This window comes from Microtus ochrogaster, chromosome 2, assembly GCF_000317375.1.
Source record: "Microtus ochrogaster isolate Prairie Vole_2 chromosome 2, MicOch1.0, whole genome shotgun sequence".
Classification (NCBI taxonomy): domain Eukaryota; kingdom Metazoa; phylum Chordata; class Mammalia; order Rodentia; family Cricetidae; genus Microtus; species Microtus ochrogaster.
In genome coordinates, this window is record NC_022010.1 from 69,558,208 (window position 1) to 69,575,574 (window position 17,367).

A 17,367-nucleotide genomic window follows, 5' to 3' on the forward strand; every position below is an offset into this window, starting at 1 on the left:
TGGAGCCTGTCCTGGAACTAGCTCTGTAGACCAGGCTGGTCTCGAACTCACAGAGATCCGCCTGCCTTTGCCTCCTGAGTGCTGGGATTAAAGGCATGCGCCACCATCGCCCGGCTTTATTTTTTGCTTCTTTATCAAAGATCAGGTGTTCAAAGATGTGTGGATTGATATCCGGGTCTTCTATTTGGTTCCATTGGTCCTCCTGTCTGTTCTTATGCCAATGTCTTCAACTTCTTTAGTGTTTAAAGTTTTCATTATAGAGATCTTTCTCTTCCTTGGATGAGTTTATTTTTATATATTAGTGTTTTAAAAATGAAATTCTGGGTTGAGGATGTAGCTCAGTGAAAGATCTTGCCTCAAACGCAAATTCCCCTGGTCTTTATCCCCAGTATTAAAAATAAGGAAGCTGGAGCCTCAACGTTGCATGCATACAAGCTTACATGGCCATGCCCATCTTTATCTCTTCTGGCTCAGTTTGGTTTGAGTTCTGAGTTATCAGATATCAGAATCCACTCTCTTGATATACTGACTTGTACTTTTGACCCTCAGTCTGTGGTAATGCCAATGGAGTCTGTTTCTTACAGGCAGCAGAGAGTTGTCTAAAGACAGACCTTGTTTTTAAATCTGGTCAACTAATCAGTATTTATTTATTGATGGGTTAAACCTATTTATATTTAAAGTTATAATTGAACAATATTTAATAATTCATATCATTCTGTTGGTCATTTTCTGGCTGACTTGATTACTGGTATTTTCTTTTTCACTTTATTAAAATTTTGGGCTGTCAGTGTTAGACATGCTAGATTCCTTCCTGCTGTGTTATCCATTCCGGGGAGATGTGAACAAGTGTCTCCTCACCCCAGACAGAGACCAAACCTGGTGAGACACTGAGTCTCACTGGGGTTATTTATAGGCATATGGGTGAGGGTTCCTTAATAGAAGCAGGAACAGCTCAAAGGCTCAGCATGGCCAAAAGCCGGCCCCACTTCATGACAGTTGGGCCCTGGAGTTCACTTGAAGAGCGTCTCTTCCAGGACGCTCAGCCACTGGTTTCTGCCCCTTGTAGGTAGCTTGTCTTGTTTCTCTTTTCCAGGCAACTCTGCTCTGTCTCCTTGGCAGTCCTTACTGGTTTTATAAACATAAGGAGGGAGGGGCCTTGTGCATCTGGTCAGTTTCAGGGACTTCCTGAGTCTATTTGATTTGCTTGTTTGTTTTTGTTGAGCCTTGGCTGGCCTGGAACTCACTATGTAAACCAATCTGGCCTGGAACTCGGAACTCACAGAGATCCTGCTGCCTCTTTAATCCCAAATGCTGGGACTAGAGCTGTGGTATGTGACACCACGCCCCATTTATTTCTCAAATTTAATAAATCTCCCTTTAAAGAATGTCTGCCTTTAGAATTTCGTGAGTCTTGAGCCTCCTTTAGAACGTCTGGAATCTTGAGGCTCTTCATAGGAAATTACTACCAAATAATCCCCTTTGTTCACCAATTCCCCTCAAGAAATGCAAAGTTGCCTGTGCCTTCATGCTTCAGACTGCCTTCCTCTCTGTGTACAGAACTCCATTACGCATGGGTGGATGCTTTGCTGGCCTGGTGCTCATAAACTCTCATAAGCTCATTCTCGTTTAGAATGTCCTTATCTCTTCAGCAAAATAATGTTGCTAAATACAATTTGATAAGCAGTTATTTACTTTTGGGGTTTGAAATACATTGTTCCACGCTTTCCTGGCCTTTTAGTGTTTCTGGTAGATCCGATGCTATTCTGATGGGCATGCCTTTGTAGGTGGCTACCACTGTACTCCTCACAGCTTTGAGTGCCATTTGTCCTTGACTTTGGGGTTGCACTACACCACAAAGAAGCCCTCTGGACATACCTGTTTAGGGTTCTAAGCGCTTTTTGTATTTGGATGGCCATTTGTTTTTCTAGACTTAGGAAACTTTCTGCTTTTATTTCATCGGCTAGAGTCCTTAGATGTTCAGTTTTTGATCTCAACTCCTTTTATGCCATCTTAGGTTTGGCCTCTCACTCATTTCCTTGGGTTCTTAGATGTTTTGGTTATGAATGCTTATTTTTTTTCCTTATTGAGGTCTGAACGTAGCTCTTTCTTCACCCTGCCCTCCATCTCTGATGTCTTTTCTGCTGCTTGGTCGAGTTGGCCAGTGATGTGTTTCCAGCCGTGTTTTGGGTTTTTTTGTTATCATCATTATTGTATGTGTTGCCTGTGTGTGTGTGTGTTCATGAGTATGTGTGTGGGCGGGCTGTGCCACAGTGAAGGTGTGAAGGTCAGGAGGAATTCAGAGCCCAGTTCTCTCCTCCCTTACCAGGAAAGGATGGAGCTAAAGTCACCACAAAAGGCCGACCCTTTTACCAACTGAAGTGTCTCCATGGCCCACACCAAGTTTTCCATTTCTAATTTTTAAACAACCTCTATTTTTTTTGCTGACTTTTCCTCTGACGCTGGTTTTCCTTCCCAGTTCCTGGAAGAATTCACCTGCTCTCTGTATTCTCTTTCAGGAAACTTTTGAAATCTTGATCTGGCATCTTACCTATTTCAGTATCTTTGGGTTCAGTGGGCTAGTGCACCATTTCTTCTACTTACTCTTGCCTGAAAGAGTCACACAGAAAACTTCTAGTGTTCACAAATAATTCCTTCCCTAGAAAGGTTTCAACAACAAGCCTGATGAAGAAAAAAAGAAAGGAAGAAAAGAAGGAAGGAAGGAAGGAAGGAAGGAAGGAAGGAAGGAAGGAAGGAAGGAAGGAAGGAAGAAGGAAGGAGGAAAGGACATGACTGTTTCCTGGTTTGGTAGTGGAGAAGGTTTACTGTAGATAAAAGGGAGACACAGCCAGAAACAGACATCTGGGAGAGTCCAGAGTGAACATGACCAGACCGAGCTGTGCCATGTGAGGAGAAGGGAGAGGAGCCACTGAACAAGGGGGGCATCCTGGGCCTAGAGATTGACCATAGCCAAAATGGCTGAATTATATAGGAAAGGGCAGCGGGGAGAAGGGAACTCCAGGCCCTGGGCTGGAGGAGTTTAGGGTGGGGGACAGAGTATGCTAACTTGCTCTCAACAGAACAGGAAGGGACTAAGGACTGCAGGGAGACCCTGGAGGCCAGTATCTTCTCTGCTATGTTAAATAGGCAGGTCAGCCATTTGTCCTGGGTTTAAGACCTAATAAAGCCAAAGTTCAATTATACCGAAGTTCCCAACCGGGGGAACCAGTGGGTTTGATGGGGTTTCCTTAAAGAGCACGGATTAGGAGCTGCCTTCAGGATTGCAGATCATCATTCAGCATGGATGATGTCCCACAGCTGCACAGACAGAGTTCTCCCTAGCTCCTTCCAGGACCAGGGGCCACACAGTTAGGGCAGAGCTGTATACAAATGGCCAGGGGGAAGAAATTCTAGCTGAGGGTCCAGAGACCCCCCAACCCCTCCTTCTCTGAGAGAACACGGACTGTTAACAGGCAGGCCCGCTGCTCCCGTGACTCTGTCTGTCTTGCTCAGGGGACATTTGACCTAAAACCTCTTTCACTTCTAATGCCACATAAACATGTGTCTTGTCCTTTACTCTCAGTTAGTTTGGCGACAATTTACTCACATTTATTGATCTTTTCAAACAAATTGTTATCTTCTCATGTGTGTGTGTGTACGCGCGCATGCACACACATGTGTACGAGTGTACTAGGTGAATGTTCTACCTTTGAGCTGTATCCCTAACTCTCTTTCTACATGCTTGTTTAGTGACAGGGAGGGGCTCACCAAAACATCCTGACCAACCTCACTGAACTATTCTGTACCTGACAGTCCTTGAATGTGTCATCTCCCTGCACATGGGAGGAAGGAATTTTAGGCCTGAAAAGCATACCCAAAAGCCTTTGACATAATAAAAAAAAATGCAATGCTCTATTGAACATGTTCAGAATACTAGAATAGTCTCAGTGAGTAGTGTCTTCTTGGATGTTTATTAATAAATATTTGCTGTCATTTATAAATAAAGCTGTAGCATTTGCTTCACTGTGGTGCAAATAGTTCACGTTACCAACACCACGTCTGATACTGAGCACGTGCCTCAGTCGCTTGTCTGTTGCTGGGCTAAAACACCATGACCCAGACAATGTATAGACAGATAGATCAGCTTGCAGTCTAGACAGTCTGTAATGGCAGGGGCAGCATGTCATCAGGAGGCCAGCGCAGGGAACTGAGAGGTTGTATGTCTTACTACATGATGCAGAGAGAATGAGCTGTCAGTGGGATGAAGCTCCCTTGAAGCCCACCCTCAGGGACATCCTTCTTCCTGCAAGGCCATACCTCCTAAATTTCCCTGAATACCACCAACTGGGGAGTGGGTGTTCAAAACATGAGCCTCTGGGGGTGGGAGTGTTTCTCATTCAAACCACCACGTTCCAATCCCTTGCCCCATAAGCTCACGGCTGTACAATGAAAAATATATTTACTTCAACTTCAAAAGTTCCAACAGCAATCAGGCAGTGGTGGTGCATGCCTTTAATCCCAGCACTCAGGAAACAGAGCCAGGCAGACTTCTAAGAGTTCAAGACCAGCCTGTTCTACAGAATAAGTTCCAGGCTACACAGAAAAACTCTGTCTCAAAAACAAAACAAAATATGAGCACAGTTTCAACAGTGACTCTTGGAGGGGACCTTCAAACCATAGCCATGTGCATGGGCCTCAGCCTGGATGGGGTGGTGCACATGGAAGGAAGGGTAGACAGAGCTAATGGGGCATGTCAGGGGTTTGGGGGACCCACTCAAACCACAAATTCTCGCACAAAGAAAATTTATTACCCCAGGGGTAAGTGCGCGGGGTGGGGGGATGCTGCCTCTGGATCAGGCAAAGACTGACCACAGCAGCAGGTGTTCCTGAAGGAGTGATTTTTTAAGGTGAAAAGCAGAAGTCTCTGCGAAAGTGAGCTGGTAAGTCCTGATTGGACAGGTTAGCTGGTTAGCCAAATAATGCATTTTGATTGCAGGACCTTGATGTTTAGTCTCAGGAATGAGTCAGTGACCAAATAAGGGAACAGACCTTGGGGACCAGCTTTAGGAATCCAGCAGTTAGCAAGGGAGAGGGGAGGGTAAAGGGCATGACCTGTCACTGCCAGGTTTGCAATTTTCTGGCCTATTACAGAGCCCTTCAGAGCATACCAGTCAGGTCCTTTCGGTGAACATAACTGATCGCATAAATACACTTTAATTACATGATACAGCCTGGGTAGTCCAACAATGGCCTTTCACGTGAGACTGACCGAGAATCTGCTGGTTATTCAGGCCTCAGCGGTTCCATTCCAGTCTGTTGCTGAAGAAGCTAAGTCAGTATCAGTGGAGCAATGAGCTTGCCCGTAGACTGGAGGAGAGCAAGCCATGCCTCTTTCTTCCACACCCCTTTTGTCTGAGTCACCACTGAGAGGCACCATCAACATTTAGGGTGTATTCAGACATTCTGACCAAGAAAATCCGTCAAGGGGTTCCAGTGGCCTTCCAGTCAAGGTGACAATGAGATTAACCATCCCAAGGAGAAAAGACGTACCACCAAGGAAGGGATGGGTCTTGGCAATCCAAAACTCCATGGCTGGGGAATCCTGGTCTCAGAGTTAACCTCCTCCAGGTCTTTCTGCAGGAGTAGTCGTGGAAGCAGAAGGACAAGGGGTCAGTCCCACAAGGAGCAGATGGCCCCCCTGGGTCCTGATGCAGCGAGCAGACCTTGATCACCCGGAGCATGAGCAGGTGTGGGAATCAGCTGGAAACCCTGACTTCTGAGGAAAACTTAACATTTCCTCCCTGATCCACACCTAGAAAGACCACCGCTGGCCATGCGAGTACGTACATTACAAGTGTATTTGGATGTTTTGGGTGCGCTGTAAGCATCTGTCACCTCCTGCCTCCCACGCACTCCTAAAGAGGAAGGTCTGCATGGATCTGCGGAGCCTTTTATAGCTGCTGGAGAACTCCCAAGATGCTTCAGTTCCTGACTCGTATGTCTTCAACCTATTAGGAAAACGTTCTACTTGAGGCAGTTTCTCTTATCCTTAAATCTGCCAAATAACTTTTAACAAAATAAAACCCACCGAGTGCGCAGCTGCGTGGGGGGAGGGGTAATTTATAAAAGAAACCTGCAGATCTCAGAACATTTTATCTGGATCAAATTGGACATGAAGCCCAAGTCATCAATGTCATGCAAGGGAAGGGGACTGACTCTGTGCTTTGATTCCCGGCTAGCTCCACATAGTACAAGACCCAGCCTCAACCTGCAAGGCCTTTGGAACTTCACCTCTGGGTCTCAAACCAAAGAAGCTTCATTTTACTTCAGAATGCTGGTGTTTTGTGTTACCTCAGAAGAAAGCCCCCAAATCGGAGTTTTAAAATTTGTGATTATGGACAAGTGTCTTAGTTTCTTCTTCCTTGCTAAGATACAATGCCCAGACAAAAGCAACTTAGGGGAGAAAGATTTATTCTTGCTAGAGGCCAAGGGAACAGTCCATTGTGATGGGGAAGTCAAGGCAGCAGAAGCTTGCAGCAGCTGCCCGCAGAGCAAGAAAGGCAAGGGCTGCTCAGCTTTCTTTCTTCACCAACAGAGTCCAGGATCCCTAACAGGGGATGGCACCGCCATTAGGGCAGTCCAGCTAATCCCTCACAGGCGAGCTCAGGGACCTCCCAAGTGGTCCCTGACTGTGTCAAGTGGACAGTTACCATTCCCCAGCACAGCAATGTTGAGCACACACACAGGAGGCAGACTAGTACAGTACAGTGAGCCTTCTTAATCACCGTCGGCGACAAGCGGCTGCTCACAGCCAACCCTGGTCCGTTTACGACCTTGGCCCCCTCCTTTCTGATGGTGTTCTGAAATAAATCCTGACTCCTAATTATTTCATGTATAAATGTTTCAATATGTCGTTATAAAAGACAAATATTTCAATAAAAGACAGCTCCAAAACTCCATTTGTACATCTTTGTAGTAAGTTTTAGACTTTCACCAAGTCTAGTTAAGAATTCAGAGCAAGCTGGGCAGTGGTGGCTCACGCCTTTAATCCCAGCACTCGGGAGGCAGAGGCAGGTGGATCTCTGTGAGTTCGAGACCAGCCTGGTCTACAGAGCTACTTCCAGGATAGGTTCCAAAGCCACAGAGAAACCCTGTCTCGAAAAACCAAAAAAAAAAAAAGAATTCAGAGCAAATCCTTGTGCAGCAAGGCTTCATTCTATGTAGTAAGAGAGACGATGTGGTCTGGGGCCTCTGGAAGCCAAGCAAGGTGAACAGAGGGCAGAGAGAAATGCCATCTACCTGCCTTCCTGCAGACTTTGACTGCAGGTCAGACTTGGGGCACCACCAATAAAAGACCCTCATTCAGTAACACCAGAGTGTTTCACGGAACTGAGTTCAGATCCTGACTAGGACCCTGAAGAAGACTACAGAGTGTGAAGATCTCCCTCTGCTCATCTAGGTTCCTATATCACTATCAAGAGAGCAAAATACAACAGCTTTTTAAAGTAATTTTTGGATCGTATTCTATGTATTTGTATATGTATATCATGTTGTATTTATATATTTTTGTACATATGCATGCATGTAAGGTACTAAAGAGAAGAGGCCATTAGTGCAGGAGTGGGAGGACAAGGGGGGGCCTGAAGGAAGAGTAGCTGGAAATGGGGCAGGGAAAAGTGATCCAATGTCATTTTAATTTAAAACATAGTTTTAAAAATTGCACTAAAGTGCCAGGCAGTAGTGGTGCACACCTTTAATCCCAGCACTTGAGAGGCAGAGGCAGGAGCATCTCTGTGTGTTTGAGGCCAGCCTGGTCTACAAAGCTAGTTCAGGTCAGCCAGGGCTACACAGAGAAACCCTGTCTTGAAAGCAAACAAAAAACAAAACAAAACAAACAAAAAAACCCTTTTCTTATTCTTAGTTCACCTTAAGTAAAAGGGTTTTTTTTAAAACTTTTTTTGTTTTTTAAATATTTTTTGTTTGTTTGTTTCTGGAATTCCTGAGACTCTTGAGTTGTTTACTTACTGAGCCCCTTCCTTCCTTCCTTCCTTCCTTCCTTCCTTCCTTCCTTCCTTCCTTTTGCTTTGGTCTTTTGTTTGTTTTTTAGTTTAGTTTTGTTTTATTTTTTGAGACACGGTCTCACAATGTAGCCCTGGCTCTCCTGGAACTCACTATGTAGACCAGGCTAGACTTGAACTCACAGAGCTCCACTTGCCTCTGCCCCGAGTGCTGGAATTAAAGGTGTTATCACCTCTTTTTTTCGTTGTATGTATGTCCACACACACAGAGGACAACTAGACCTCAGCTCTCCCTCCGCCACATGAGCTCTGAGAACTGAATTCAAGCCTTCAGGCTTAGCCGAAAGCACCCTTGCCTACTGGGCCACTTTGCTACCCCCTCGTTATTTTAATCTGTCTTTGAGGCAGGGACTTCTGTGGCCCAACCCTGCCCAAGCTCACTGTGTACCCATCCCATGTGCTCCTTCTGCCTCTACCTCCCCAGCACAGGAATCATGGGGTGTACATCACCTGCTTGATAACAGTTTCCAAACTGTTTTCTATCTATGAATGTTTGCATGTGTGCAGGCATTTGCATCATGTGCATGTCTAGAACCTGAGGGGGGCAGCAGCTCCCTGGAGCTACATGTGGTTCTAAGCTGCCATGTGGGTGCTGGGACCAAACCCTCAGCCTTTCTGCAAGGCCATCATTGCTCTTTACCTCTGAACAGTCTCTCCAGCTCCTACTCTAGAGGTCTTCATTGGTGGTGTGGGGCTGTAGCTCAGGGCCAGAGGGCAGTTGCCCGCCACACTCAAGGACATGATTAGATCCACGGAGAGGGATTGCTTGTGATTCCAGAGTTAGGTAGCACAGCTTAAAATCAATTAAGTGTCGATGGCCGAGGAGAGGAGATGGATCCTATCGAGGGAGATGGGCAGCAGAAGCAGAAACAGAGAGAATAGTGACTTCAAAGGGACAGAGAAGGCGGGGAAGGAGAGAAAGAACCACAGAGAGATAACCGATAGGCTAAAGTCAGGTTCCCGCTGTGTAAAGAGGAAGCAGAGGGAACTCCATCATCTCACACACTGAAACTGGCCTGGTTTAGAGAACTGGCTGCCATCTCTCACTGCTGATTTCTTGGAAGGCCAAGGTCTGTTTGTTGATGTGAACTTTGGCATGGCTGACCTCATTTTTATTTTTAGTCTGGAATTTTTGGACCCAGTGGAGGGGCTTAGTTCAAAACAACAGCTGAGGTTGGAGATGTGGTGGAGCTCTTGGTGGCAGGGCTCTTGCTTAGCAAGCATGAGGCCCTGGGTTCCTTCGCCGACACTGGAAACCACACCAAATCAAGAATGGCCTTTGTAATGTGGGTTTGAGCCACTCAGTTCTCCTAAGCACATCGCCTGCAGAGGGAACCAGGTGGCCAAACATGTGGCCCCAAGGGATATTTCTCATTCAAACTACACAGTAAACTGGGTGGTGGTGGTGCATGCCTTTATTCCCAGCACTCGGGAGGCAGAGGCAGGCAGATCTCTGTGAGTTCGAGGCCAGCCTGGTCTACAAGAGCTAGTTCCAGGGCAGGCTCTAAAGCTACAGAGAAACCCTGTCTCAAAAAACCAAAAAGAAAAAAAAAAAGCTACACAGTAAAGGTCTTAGAAAAAGCTAGTGGTGACCACTAGCCACCTCTGGGCTACAGAATAAAACCAGAGCGAACAATTGTGTGCAGGGTCTTATGGGATGGAAAACATTCTGCTTTCCCAAGCGACGCCGAAACAGGTGATCTTATAGGGTTCTGTACTAGATTGGATTATCAAACTCAGCCAAATTGGGCTTTCTTCCCCACCTCAGCAGGGGTTTGAACCAGCAAGCCCTCCAGACTCCTCTACAGGTTAAAGAAAGAACTGTCTTACAGAAAACAGGCAAACGTTTAGTGTCTGTAGTACAGCCTTGTCCTGAGAGGGTCCTGCAGGAGAATCTCTTCAGAAACCATACTCAGTTACCACAGGTGTGACAGTCGGGGAAGAGGTGTGTGCAAAGCTGCAGGGAGACCAGGCTAAGAAGCAAGTCCAGCCTCTCCCCAGGACTGAAACAGCAGAACCCCCATATGCTACCTTACCTGGAGGGCTTGAGACAGACTCAGACTCTCATTTCCACAAATCCAGTGCCTCAGCTCCACGGGCCCAGCTTAGGAACCTGTCTAGACAATCAGGGGAATCTGATGCTCACCCAAGTGTGACAGACAACTGCTGTGGACAGAAATGTTAGTTCTAGAATATTCCATCCATTCTTTTGCCCTGAAGATGGATTTTGCTATTCCAGTTTGCCTCCATTTCTGTGGTGACGGTGGTGTACAGTCAGCAATGCCACAGTTGTTAAGGAAGGCATGTAAGCCTACACCCTGGATACCTTTCCTCATGCCGGGAGCTGCCCTCAACAGCTGCCCAGTCAAGAAAAGCTCACAGAGCTCTTGCTAGCTCCCAGGCACATCACCATCCTCCCAAGTGAGGGAAGGGCTCCATTTGTCGCCCTAAATTTAACATGCTAATATTCTTGGCACAGCGTTGGTATTGTGAGCTAACGGCAGAATTATGCTTAGAAGTTGCAGATTCTGGTTTGTGAAGGCCTCCGAGTATGGCTTGACACAATAGTGTCATCTAACACCGTTGGGAGGTACGGTGGTTTCTGTGTCACAATTGAGCAGTGACAGGTTGGTCCTAACAGAGTCTTTTAATTAGAACCAGAAACACCCAGCTTCACTTTAGGTGTGATTTGCATACCCCAATTAGCAATCACAGGGCACGGCTTGGTGAGCGTGACACACTTGGTGAACTGACACACTTCTGAGCTGTCCCATCTCAGGTTTTCAATATCCGAAAGGTTCCCTTGCTCTTTGGGGAACTCCTGCTTCAGCATCCATTAATGTGCTTGATGGTTCTGTCTTTTCTAGATATATCATGTAAACAGAATTATCCATTCTTCTGACAAAGGCCTGGAACAATTATCTCAGAGGTGGAAGAGGTTGGTTTTGGCTCCCGGCTCCAGAGGTCCCAGTGCAGGCTGATTTTCTGTGGATGGGCCTTTTGGGCCTGCGATGACACAACAGCAAAGCTGCTTGGCTCAGCATGCACTAGGATGTGAAGACCAAAAGGAAGGGGCCCCTCAGGGCCCTGTGGGTCATGTGCTCAATGATCCCAATATCGAGCCGTTAAAGCAGACAGATTAGAGTTCCCCATCTCTAGATGCTCTGCCAGCTCCCAAAGTGTCACAGTGTGGGTGTCTGTGTCTGAGCCCTCTCACCTGAGGGTCACCTCACAGACCTGTCATCATGCCCCCTCCCCAAGGGACCTTCTTTGGTTCCCTCTGCATTCTCTGAGGTAACACCCAATGCCTCCACATTGCACAGATTGAGGAGAACTGTACTCAGCAAGTCCAGCACTGGGAGGTTTCCTGGGGCTGGGTGTTGTCAGAGGAGACCGCATCGCTCTGTGCTGACTGACAGGGAAGGGGTTTCTCAGTGCAGCCATTTGGTTCAACACTCAGATCCTGACTGCTTTTTTTATTATATTATTATTTTGAGTGTGATGTGTGCGGTGGGTGTGATCATGCCACAGAGCGCACGTGGAGGTCACAGGGCAACTTGTAAAAGTTAGTCCTCCCCTTCCACTCTGTGGGTCCTGGGGAACAAACTGAGGGTTAGGAAGGTGAGACATCTTGCTGACCCCGCCCCTTTTCTCTCTCCTCCCCTCCCTTCTCTTCTTTTTCTAAATAAAGACTGGCTCAGGCCAGCCTCAAATTTCCAGGCACCATCCTCCTGGCTCCCAAGTGGCCAGCAGACCATTCTCAGCTTGTATTTTGGATCTCATTGAGTGGCATCTCTTCTCAGTGGAAAGTCTTTCTCAGAAGACATAACTTTTCAATCCAGTTATTTCCTGCAGCATGCTAATGCCGCTTACTACCTACGAGCTTAAGATGCATTTTCCATGAGACGATCAGACCCAGGTGGAGTGAGCCGCTGCAGATAGCTGCCAAGGGCTAAGGATGTGGCTCCGAGGTAGGCACGACCAGAGAGAGGCAGAGCAGGCCGTAGCACTTGGCCTTGTCACTGGGCTGTTGGAGTTTTTGAACCCGGTGTGAATGTGACCTTGTGTGCAGACGTTCTGGGCACTCCGTTCAGGACGGGAGGTCTTTGGTTCCAATATCTTCATTTGTCTGTGGCTTTGGAAGCTCTTTCCTCAGCTTCCGAGGCATTCTCCACACCCCGGCACAGGCGCAGGCACACAGATGGCACGCCACGGTATTTGCAGAACAGCTGAAGTCTCTGTTTCTAGCTGCACAGCTGACTGGCCCAAAGAGGAAAGAGCACCTAGTCGCTGGAGAATTCAGTTCAGTGGGCCTGCGGTTTCTTTCTTTTTTTTTTTTTAATTTCTAAAAATGAGATTAACTAATATTTTGACAGCACAGGAAATGGACCATGTGTTTATTAAGTGCTTTTCTTTTTTGTTTTTTGAAAAGGACACATGCCAGATATAAGGAAACGATTTATATGTTCTGCTCATCAGATAGAAATTTCAATACCATCTCATGCCCCCTGCCACACCACGCACACGTACTGGTAATTCTCAGTTCAAGGACAGTCTACAAGAAAGAATGTGACTTCAGCATTGTTACTTGAACGATTTGCAAATTGCTGAGAGACTTTGATTTGGGGAGTTTGAGGAGAGAGCCTTTGCTCCACTGGTACTGCCTTCCTTAGCAGAAGAGAAAGAAACTGGATCCAGCTGTTCTGTGTGTCATGTGTGTGTGGGGGGGGTCAGAGGACAGCTTGCAGGAGCTGGTTCTTTCCTGCTACCACAAGGGACCCCAGGATTAGACTCACATAACCAGGCCTGGCAGCACATGTCCTATCAACTGAGCCATCTCACCGCACTCCTGTCCCTCTTTATTGTGGTTTGCAGTTTCCATATTAAGTGTCCCCACAAAAGCTCACGTGTTGAAGTCTTGGCTCCTGGCTGGTAGCACTGTTGAGATGTGTGTGGCTTCTAAGGGTGTCATAGATGAACTAACCCGCTGATGAACAAACAGGTTGCTTGGTGTACAATTCCGAAGGCCATACCTCTTCCCTGGATTGTCATCATTCGGACATTCATTCATTCATTTCATCTCTCTCCATCTCTCCTTTCGTTTTCTCTTTCTTCCTGCTAAACTTATGGTGTGATTACAGAGTCAAATTAATTTTCCTTCTATCAAACCATTTATTGAGTGAACAGCCCTTTGTTCTCTGTGAGTCTGCGATGCCTCTTTTACTGTATGTTAAAGTCTCACAGCCAGACATGTAGTGCGGGCCTGTAATCCCAGCAGCTGGGAGGCAGAGGCAGGAGGATGGAGGAGTTAATGGTCAGCTACATCTGGCTACAACTGAATCTTGTGGGAAAAATAGTTTCCAATTTAAATATATATAATAAAATAATATAAAGCATTATATGCACATTGGCCTCCAACATGAACCTTCTATTCTGTCTTGATTTTACTCCAGAATAATTCAACTTTAACTGCTTGTTTGTTTTGAGACAGGATCTTTCCACATAGACCTGGCTGTACTGGAACTCACTATGTAGACCAGGCTAGCCGCAAACTCACAAAGAACTCCCTGTCTCTGCCTCCTGAGAGCTGGAGTAAAGGTGTGTGCCACCACGCCCGACTCTAGTTTTATTTATTCATTTATTTAGTTATTCATTTATTCACTTACTTCCTTGCGTGCATGAGTGCTCTATTTGCATGGATGCCTGAATGACAGAAGAGGGAATCAGATCCCAGTACAGATGGTTGTGAGCCACCATGTGGGTGCTGGGAATTGAACTCAGGGCCTCTGGAAGAGCAGCCAGTGCTTTTAACTGCTGAGCCATCTCTCCAGTCCCTACTCTAATTCTTATTAATGTTTATTAATTTCCTTTTAAATTTTTGAGATAGCATTTGGTATCTAGTCAAAGGCGACCTTCAAATTCACAGTTTGCCTCCTTGGCTTCCCAAATACCAGAATTTCAGGCTTGTAACATCATGCCCAGTTTATCAACTCTTTTTAAAAAATCATTTAAAAACATTTTTTCCAGAAGGAATTTTAAAATAGTTTCATTGAATTTTCTCATTCAAATCGTATTGTGCTGGTCAGAGGAACTAACTAGAACTTACTATAATTGGACATTTAACAATGCTTAGACTTTTTATTCAGAAACACTGGACATCTCTCCATGTGATATGGTTTAACTCAGCATCGAGGCCTTATTCATATGGTCCTAGCATATATCACCTTCCAATTACTGCAAATATTTTATGTTTTTATTGCTATTGAGAATGTACTCCTATCTTCACTTCATTTCCTGACTGCTTATTGCTGTAACTAGAAAGGCCTATTGATTTTTGAATATGTAGCTATTTCAAAATTTACAAGCACAACACAGAAATGTTGAAAAAAAAAGAAACAAAGCAGTCATTCTCTATAAATTAACACAGTTTGGCATTCCAGTAACCATTTCTGCTAAGGGAAAAATCATTCTTGCAAACAGCTGGAACTCAGCTGTTGGTGTTTTAGAAGTCTGCCTTCACACCCCGTCTCTTTACCTTCTGACTTATGCACCTGGAATAAACCCATGCTTGTTGGGCATCTGAGCACAGCCTAGCTGAGCACTGCGTGGGCCATGACAGGCTACAAGAATGGCTTGTTCCGACCTGAACCCCACATTAGCTGAGTCAGCCCACAGTTCACCCTTCTGATTCTTTTGATCTTAGGTCCTTTCTGCTCAGAGATCTAGTCATGGTTTCTGTAGCCCTGCTCCTCTCCATCCCCAGGTGGGTCAGATGTGACCCCAGGGCTTCTCTCTCTCTTCTCCTTCCATATCCTTCCTCTAGACCTGGCTTTTTTTTTTTAATATTTGGAGGGCTTATCACACAGTCTGTCTGCGAGTTGGGAAGAAACTACAAAGAATGCTAAGGCTTACATTTAAAAATGTTCCCTGATGCCGGGCGGTGGTGGCGCACGCCTGTAATCCCAGCACTCGGGAGGCAGAGGCAGGCGGATCTCTGTGAGTTCGAGACCAGCCTGGTCTACAGAGCTAGTTCCAGGACAGGCTCCAAAGCCACAGAGAAACCCTGTCTCAAAAAAAAAAACAAAAAAAAAAATGTTCCCTGATGTGGTGATTTACCTTCTCTCCCCTGAGAAGTCGAGTGTATCCGAAAGTCCCCACCCCATCTTCAACAAGGATCGACATCTTTGTTTGTATGTTTGTGCAAATGCTGAAGCTGGAGGTCAAGGGCTGTTCATGTTTATGTCTCATGTTTCTGTCTTTCCGAGCAGGCTTGGCTATCTTGCTGCACTTCTTACTCCATTCATTAGAGCTTTCAACGCCTTGGTGTTTAATCCAATATGGAAAACTGGGTAGTGTTAAAATCTACCAACTGTCTCAGTCCATTTACCTTTATATTTTTGTTACATATATTTTATTGCTACATATATTTTTGTTTTTCGAGACTGTGTAGCCTTGGAGCCTGTCCTGGAACTCTTTCTGCCTCTAACTCACAAAAACCTGCCTGCTGCTGCCTTCTGAGTGCTGGGATTAAAGGCATGCACCACCACCACCTGGATATCACTACAAATTTTAGGTTGAATTGTGTCTCTGCCAAATTCAAATCCTAACCCCTAGGACTTGAATCTTAGTCTTCAGAATGTTAATTGTATTTGAAAATAAGGTCTTCATAGAGATCATTAGTTAAAAATAGGTTGTTAGTGTTGGCCTTAGAAGGAAGGGTTATGGTATTTCCAAACAGGACAAGTGTAGCGAGACATATGCAGGATGGGTGCATGTGATTACCAAGATGATATGCAGGATGGGTGCATGTGATTACCAAGATGCATTTAAACAAACAAACAAACAAACAAACATGTAGAGTCGCAGGAAGACAGCCAAAGGGCAAGTCCTGGTACAAACAGTCCTCAGAGACAACTAGCCCTGTTGACAACTTTTCTAGTTTGTAGCCTGCATAAATATGACAGAATGTATTTCGGTTGTTTAAGTTGTGCAGTTTGTCAGGGAAGCCCTAGAAATTAGCACGCTATGCTACTGTGCAGTGTTTGTAGTCTGATGGAAGTCCCATCTCTCTCACTTGAGAACGCCCGACTAGGATACTGCACCCCCGCTTGCTCTCATATGTGACTGGCAGACACAGGGAGCACAGAGGAAGCAGAGTGATCAGCCATGGCCTCTGTCATCTCCGGAGCCGGATGGGGTGGCTGGCAGACCCTTACGAACCCCAGGAAATTTTTCTTCCTCAGAGCCCTTGGGCCGGCATCACCCATTTGTACTTGGCTGCACGTATTTCAACATATGACTGTGGATTCACACTACTGAGTAAGTTGTTATGCTGCACCTGATAGGAGAGGGAGCTCTGGACCGGAACAACCCTTGAGGGTTGTCCCGATGGAGAAGAAGGAACAGTCTTCACATTCTAAGTCTGTCAGTCATCACACATACGTTGCCTTTGAAAAGGAAGCAAGACCTTGGGGAAAATTCAGTTCTGCTATGAAGAGCGATATAGTTAAGAGCTGTTGAGACTAAATTACCAGCAGCTCAGGAAGCCTGTCCTTCGGTCCTTACAGAGGACCCAAAGGAGAGAACCTAGTTAAAAACGCCCAGTGGGACTGTTGCTGTTAATATGGTCAACCTGGCCGGGCTCTAGATTCCCTTAGTGTGGATGGAACAGTCTGTTACACTGGCTGGCACTGTGGACTGCTACCCTCCAACTCTGACCACCATACCCGCTTCCTTGAGTAGCGCTTGTCATGCATTTCACCACACCAGTGACAACAGGAAATAAGGGCTGGAGACCAGCTCAGCAGGTTAGAGCACTGCTGCTCTTGCATAGGGCCCAGATGAGATTCCCAGAACCACACGGTGCCTCACAACTGTTGTGCTTTCCTGTCGCTTTAAGGGACAAGCCACGCCCACTCCCATTACCTCTGACCTGCCCGCTGCCATCTTGGGCCCTTCCTTTTCTGCTTCCTTGACGTGCGTGCTTTTTATTATAAGGAAGACCTGGGAATGTTGTGCTTTCCCGTCCCTTTGAGGGACAAGCCACGCCCATTCCCCCTCCCCATCCGCTGAGGCAGGCTGATCTTCAGCTTCCTGCCTGAGCTCTCTCTCTTTTCCATCTTCCTCTCGGAGAGGTAGCTTCGCTTCTGCCTCTCTCTCCACTTTTCTGCTTCCCCCCTTCTCTGTCTCTTTCTCCTCTTCTCTCTCTCTCTCTCTTTCTTTCTCTGCCCCCCCCTTCACTCCTCCTCCTCCATAACCCCCTGAATAAACATTCAACCTCACCCTGCATGTC